This window comes from Pipistrellus hanaki, assembly GCF_964339955.1.
Source record: "Pipistrellus hanaki genome assembly, chromosome: 10".
In the NCBI taxonomy this organism is placed as follows: domain Eukaryota; kingdom Metazoa; phylum Chordata; class Mammalia; order Chiroptera; family Vespertilionidae; genus Pipistrellus; species Pipistrellus hanaki.
In genome coordinates, this window is record NC_140512.1 from 47,305,626 (window position 1) to 47,313,682 (window position 8,057).

Here is an 8,057-nt window from a genome sequence, read left to right on the forward strand (position 1 = left end):
AAGAGGAGTTAAGTGCCACGGATGTCCACGGGGGCCCCAGGTGAGTGTCTGCACATCATTTATTTCCAAAGCACCCAGAGGTTTTTGAGAGAGTTAGTACTTTTAGTTGGGAGAACCCCAATATTTAACCCCGTAACATTTGAAGAGAAGCAGAAATGGTTGAGGCAGAAACTTGTTGGACCTGGATTTTGTGAGGTGTGCAGAAGACACAAGTGAGGAGCCCTGCTGCTCCTTGGTGGCTGTGTGCTAACCTGCAGGTTGGGGTGTTTAAGTAATAAATTCCTTTCAAAATCTGAATTCATATCCCAACTCGAATCTCCCACATCGCCAAGGGCATTGAAGCAGAAGTCTCAATTCGGCAACATATGTTGGGGTCTAGCCTTCAATGCAATGCCCAACGCAGTGTAGATGCTCAATAAATAGTCACTTGACTAATATGGGCTTTCTTTGGCATGATGGCAGTTTTCTGGAGATGAGGTGCAGGGAGCTGGAGGGAGACCAGTACGCAATGTGTAAGCACACAGCGGACAGCGGGGGCTCCTGGGGAGCGATTTAGACTCTTACAAACGTAATGTTGAGCAAATGGACACTAAACAGTACATACGGTATGATTCCACTTATATGAAGAGCAAACATGGACCAAGTTAACCTGTGCCATTAAAAGCTGGAGTTTTTGTTACCTTGGGTGACAAAGAGCATGTGGGAAATGGGGCTTCCAGGGTGTGGCTGAGTTCTAGTTCTTCATCTGGGTGCAGGGTACATCTGTAGGTTTACTTTCTAGTGACCTCTCACACGACACTATTACGATGTAACATTTTTCTCTCTATGTGTTATACTGAAAAATGCTCATTTGAACACCACCTCCTTCTCCCAAATGAAGGCTCGAGGCCAGTGCTTCTCGAACTTGAATGTGCATACACGTCCCCTGGGCATCTCATTACAATGATTCATTTGGTCTTGGGAGGGGCTTGCGATTCTGCATTTCTAGAGAGACCTGGAGACTGGTATGCTTAGGGTCTTTCTTTAGAGGCGTTCCAGGAGTCTGATGAAAGTATCCTGGGCCTCTCCTTGCATGTGCGAAGGAGACAATGGGTAGGAATCTTAACCTAGGAAGTTATAAACCAATGGAGTGGTGATTTTCAAGACCAGCCCAGGCCTTCCTGTGGGTCTGTGAAATTCACCTGCTCACGGTGCCTTCACCGGTGATGTCTCATTGCTGGGGGAGGATCAAAGCCTAGAGCTGCGCCACTCCGGTGAAGTGACACCCCCCTCGCAGCCCACATTAGGGCCCTGAGCCTGCCTGCCTCATAAAAGCCACTGGAGACCAAGAGGCTGTTGACCCAGGGAGCGTGGCCAGAGCTTTGGGAGCTTGGCTTCCCCTTCCCTCCACAGGTGTGGGCACAGCTGGACGTTTAGCCGCCGTGGCTGCGGCGCAAATAGATGGACAGCCTGGCTCCTCTTTGCAAAGATCTATAAACACCACGTCTGTATCATAAAAAAACATTATTCTGAGCAAAAAAACGGCAAGTCACAAATACGATTCCTTTCCCAGAAGTAGTAAAACCAGAAAAAAAAAAAAAAAAAGAGTAAGTGCCTAGTTAGGAATAGAGACATGGGGAGTAAAATATGAGGAAAAGAAAGGAAATGGTTCTATATCCCCCAGGGCGGTGTCCTCTGGAGCGGGCCAGGAAGGTGCAGGGGCCCCGGGGCCTTCCACGGCCGGGACAGTCTATGCGAGGTGAGGGGCACAGCTGTGCAGTCTGTTACCCTGTAAACGGCACGTGTACACATGGTAAGCTCTCTCTTTATGCGATGGACACAATTCAAAAACAAATGCAATGTAGTATCTTAAGATGCATTTTATGTTGGAATTATAGTTCTTGACTTTTTTTAGGACTTTTTTTTTAACACCGTTATTTTAAAACTTTTGACGTATCAGAGCATGTTAGCAACTGTGATTTTTTTTGGAAGGACGCTTTATTTTGAGATTCTGCCCCTCTTATTTTTTTGGTGTTAAAATGCACTTTCCTTTTATGGCATTTTGATGAAATGTTGATGATAGTAACTGTATATTTGAGATTTAAAAACAAAAAGCTCCCTTGTAGATAAAATAACAAGTTGACAAGTGTAAATTGTCCCACCTCTTATTTAAAAAATTAGTTGACCAGGAGGTCATGGTTCCATTCCAGCCAGGGCAAATGCCTGGGTTGTGGCTAGATCCCCAGTAGGGGGCGTGCAGGAGACAGCCAATCCATGATTCTGTCTCATCATTGATGTTTCTATCCCTTCTTCCTCTCTTTGAAATCAATAAAAACATATTAAAAACTCGGACATGAGATTGTCCTATTAAACTTAAGGAAAAAAAAGCAAAAAAAAAAACAAAAAACCAAAACACAAAAGCACACACACACAAAAAAAAAGTTAACTGGTCTGTGGCATTCAAAGGCTGAGACCACAGGTGTAGACATTGGGAAAGAAGACACTGCCCTAGTATCCAGCTCTAAGGAGTTTGCAAAATACTACAACTACTAATGAACAGGGGCGGGAGGAGGAGTAATACCTGGAGAAGGTGAGAAGGATGGGTGGTATCTACTACAGTTCTTCAGAGAGTTTTCAGATACATTGTGTGTTCGTTTGGTAACCTTCCTTGTAGCTTTAAAAGAAAGCAATTGGGTAAAGGGAAGCAGAACTGCTCTGTGTCACATGTAGGAGGACATTGTTATAACTTCATTTTCCCAAAAACTGAAGCTGTAAGTTCACTGCCACCAAGTAACAGTGCTCACAGAGTCTGAGAGGTGGAAAGGATTTAAAGGTAATACAACAACTATTATAATAACCTGTATCCATTGGCTTTTCAACTATGTGCCCTGTCTGAGTGCTTTGCAGACACCAGCTCATTTGATCTTTCATCAACTTTAAGGGTAGGTATTTATCCCATTTTATTTCATTTTAGATTATAACTCATTATATACATATATCTCTGGAGGGGGATAATTTTCAGTTCACAGAAAATTTTGTAAAGATAGTACAGAAAGTTCCCATGTACTCTTCATCTAGCTTCCCCTGATGCTAAAATCTTACATAAGTATGGCACATTTATCAAAATGAAGAGACGAACATTGATATAATACAATGGACTCAACTACAGGGTTTTATTAGGATTTTAAGAGTTTTTCCACAAATGTCCCTTTCCTCTTCTAAGACCCAAACAGGATAGCACATTGTATTTAGTTGTGCCTCTTTAAGTCTCATTTGATCTGAGCCAGTTTATTAATCTTCCCTTGACACGATATATTTAATTATAAAAACTTCAAGTCCAAAGGAAACAACAGAGTGAAAAGGCAACCAATAGAATGGGAGAATATATATACAAACTATATGCTGGCTATTTTTAACGCCAAAATCTATAAGGAACTCCTACAACTCACCACCAAAAAACCCAAATAACTGATTAACAAATAGACAGAGACTTGAATAGACATTTTTCCAAAGAAGATGGCCAACATGCATGTGAATCGGCGCTCAACACCTTGACTCAGCAGGGCCATGCAAATCAACACTGCAGTGGATAGTTCTTGCACCCACTAGATGGCCACTGAAAACCAAGTGTGGGCCAAGGTGTGGACAAATTGGAAACCTGGTGCACTGTTAGGGGGAGTCACCTGGTGCAGCTGCCATGGAAAACAGCATAGAGGTTCCTCAAGAAATCAAAAGTAGAACCACCATATGATCCAGAAATCCTACTTTTGGGAATATATCCAAAATAACTGAAAGCGGGTTCTGCTAGCCGCATTATGTTTAATGCAGCATTGTTTATAATTACCAATAATTGAAGCAGCTTAGGTGCCTATTGACAGATGAATGGATAAAATAAATGTGTATACATGCACATATAAAATATATACATATATACACACATACACACATACACATACATACAATGGAATATTATTCAGCCTTAAAAAGGAAGCAGATCTGTCATACTGTCTGTCATATGCAACAACGTGGCTGAAATGTGGGGACATTATGACAAGTGAAATAAGCCAGTCACAAAAGACAAACACTGAGTCCGCTTACATGAGACAACTGGAATAGTCAGACTCCCAGGAAGCAGGATGGTGGTGGCCAGGGCAGGGGGAATGAGGAGCTATTGTTCTGAGGGCAGAGTTTTGCACAACAATGGACATCTAATTAACATTACTGAACTGCACGCTTAAAAAGGTCAATTTTATGCTGTGTGTGTGTGTGTGTGTGTGTGTGTGTGTGTGTTTCCACAATAAAACCAACAAAGACATCAAGCCTCACAGACACAAAGGAAAAAACAACAAACCATCCCTAGCTGGTTTGGCTCAGTGGAGTGCTGACCTATGTACTAAAGGGTCCTAGGTTCGATTCTGGTCAAGGGCATGTACCTTGGTTGCAGGCTTGATTCCCAGCCCTGGTCGTGGTGTGTGTGGGAGGCAGCCAATTGATGTATCTCTCTCCCATCAATGTTTCTCTCTGTCTCTTCCCCTCCCTTTCACTCTCTTTAAAAATCAATGGGAAAAAAAATATCTTCAGATGAGAATTAACAAAGAACAAACACACACACATACAAACAAAAACAGCCAGGAGGAAGAGGAGTAACTCATCTCTGGAGTAGCCCACCGCACAGGGTTCATTTCCACCCACAGCCCTCCTACCTTTGCTCTTGAAGCGACTGGTTTTGTTTGGAGTTTGCTCTCCAGGGGGTGCTCCAGGAAGGGGTTCTGCTTGGGGAGTGTATTAGTTACTCTGACAAAGAGTTTACAACAGCGAGTTTTCTGCCTCTGCATGTTGTTCTGGGAAGGGGCTCATTATTGTTGGATATTCTGTTCCTTCCAGGCAAAAACACCCACCAGCTACCGGGACAGTGCACCCTACATCCGCTGTGGGAAGAACCTGGAGGACAGTGACCGGGGAGATCTTCCCCAGCGGGCAGGACGCCAGCAGTTCACCTGGTTGTTCCCTTTGCCTGGAAGGAGAGACGGCTAGAGGTACGGTTGGCATCAGTTCGTGGGCTCTGGCTAATGGTTTGGCTGGTGGTCAGGGACTTGGAAGAATAATGACTGAAAAACTGATGAAAAGGAGGTCTAGGGAGCAGGCAGTTGGGTAGATTTCTATGAGTGGGAATGAAAGGGTGGTCTCAGCAGAGGAGCATTTTAATAATCAGATGGATAGATTGACTCATTCTGTGGATGTCATTCAGCCTCCTTCCCGGCCTCTCCTGCCATTGCCCAATATCAGGGGTAAAAGGTCATTCATGGGCTCAGCAACATGGACTTTAAACACTGTCTGACAGTGGGACAAAGGCATAAAGGTATGGTAACCAGAAGGTACCTTCAAATCGAAAGACACTGCAGCCTAGCTGGTGTGGCTCAGTGGTTGAGCGTCAACCCATGAACCAGTAGGTTAGGGTTTGATTCCTGTCAGGGCACATGCCTGGGTTGTAGGCTTAATTCCCAGTAGGGGGTGTGCAGGAAGCTGCTGATTGATGTTTCTCTCTCACCATTGATGTTTCTATCTTCCTTTCCCTCTTCCTTCCTCTCTGAAATCAATAAAAATATATTTTAAAAAAGACACTGCAGGCAACTCTATAGAATTCAATGAAATATTATGGGGTAATTTAGTTACAGGAATGTAGGATCAGCTTAGAAAGATGACCAAGCAGTTCTGTACAAAATATTCTCCACTACAGACCCTTGTTACTGTATTTTTTTATTAGTATAACTTAGGTACTAATGATTGACAAGACAAAGGGACAAAGAATGCAATGGAACCAGGGAACATCCCTCCTGGTGGTCTTGTGATGGATGATTGTTTTTTTTAAAAAATATATTTTATTGATTTTTCTTACAGAGAGGAAAGGAGAGAGATAGAGAGCTAGAAACGACGATGAGAGAGAAACATCGACCAGCTGCCTCTTGCACACCCCCTACCGGGGATGTGCCCGCAACCAAGGTACATGCCCTTGACCGGAATCGAACCTGGGACCTTTCAGTCCACAGACCGACGCTCTACCGCTGAGCCAAACCGGTTTTGGCGTGATGGATGATTGTTTATAATCAATATTACAACCAGTTTGATATTCATCGCAGTCGTCATGCCATTCCGGCTTAACAAAAATATTTATGGTTACATTTTATGGAACACAAACAGATAGTGATCAACTAGAAGGCTTTGATAAGCTCGCTAAGGACAGTGAGGTTGGTCAGAGATCACAGCATGAACTTAGAAATGAAATGAAGTCCAGGACCCAGAGACGGAGTTGGTTTTGTCCACATACAACTCACCACGGCCCATGTGCTGGAGCCACTGCTGAGTGCCCAGTCTGCCAGCCGAGACCAACAATAATACGGCACCATCAGCCAGCCGCCTGGGGACAGATTGGTTACACTGGGCCACTTCCACCAGGGAAGCAGCAGTGTTTGTTCTTACTAGAATAGACACTCTGGTCATCGATTTGCCTTCTCTGCCCACAATGCTTCCGCCAAAACTACCATTTGTGGCCCAGCTGGTGTGGCTCAGTGGTTGAGCATCGACCTATAAACCAGGAGATCACGGTTTGATTCCCCGTAAGGGCACATGCCTGGGTTGTGGGCTCGATCCAGGAGGCAGCCAATCAATGATTCTCTCTCATCATTGATGTTTATCTCTCTCTTCCTCTCTGAAATCAATAGAAATATATTTTTTAAAAAGAACAAAAAGCAAAACAGAACTACCATCTATGGACTTATGGAGTGCTTTATGTACAATCAAGGTATTTCACACAGCATCATTTCGGACCAGAAACTCATTTCACTGCAAATGGGCCCTGTGCTTATGGAATTCATTGGTTTTAGCATATTCCCCATTATCCAAGACGAGTTGGGTTGACAGAATTATGGAATGGCCTTCCAAAGACTTGGCTATGATGCCAGCTTGGTGGCAACACTTTTGGATTTGGGGCAGTGTTCTCCAGGATGCTCTAACTCGGCATCTAATATATAGAGCTGAGTCTCCCACAGCCAGGATCCGCCAGGCCAGGCAGGAAGGGGTGGACAGGGAGAAGTCCCTCTCACTATTCCCCCAGTGATCTTTCTGTCCCTGCAACTGTAGGCTCCGCTGGTGTAGAGGTCTTAGTTCCCAAGGAAGGGATGCTTCCACCAGGAACACAACCGTGATTCCATCGAACTGAAAATTGATACAACCCCCTGGCCACTGTGGATACCTTATGCCATCGAATCGTTAGGCAAAGAGGAGCGTTACTGTACTGCCTGGGGGAATCGATCCCGACTGCCAAGGGAACTTGGGTTGCAGCTACTCCATGTGTGCAAAAAGTAATATGCCTGGAATATAGCTGATCCCCTATGGGATTTCTTAGTACTCCCATGCCCTGTGGTTAAAGTCAGTGAAAAACCATAGCAGGTATGTGCCCTGACTGGGAATTGAACCCGTGACTTCCTGGTTCCTGGGTCGCCACTTAACCGCTGAGCCACACCAGTGGGCAGCATAGCTGATATTTTCAATTACCTTCCTTTTCCCACTGCAAACCCTCTTTGCCCACTGCAGGTTGTGGTTCCCTGCCTGTGGGGTGACCGGATTGTCATTCTTGAAGGATCTGGGCCACCACCAGTTGTCACTCACCAGCAACTGCTCCACCTGCCCCTGATCCGCCAACTCCTGGGCCAGACGTGCCATAACCAGGTAGCTCTACCAGAGAGGGCACTGAGTGCTTCTGCAAAACACCCAGCCCTCAAGATCAGGGGCAGGGAGAGCTGACACAGTTTCAGTTCATTCCAGTTGCTCCCAGCATGTGCTTGTGGGTTACAGCCTGTCCCTGCTGGTCTTCCATTTCACATCCATTTTCCTCCTAACTGCCTGTGGACTTCAAGCTCCAGCATCGGACTTTGTACATGTGAAGACAAATACATACATCGTTTCTTAACCAGCTCCCATGATTGCTAGGTCAGATCTCTGCAACAAATCTATCTCCCTATTTCTCTACCTAATTATCAACTTTTGGAGTGGACTTATAGGCTTACATGGGGAGCCTGCGA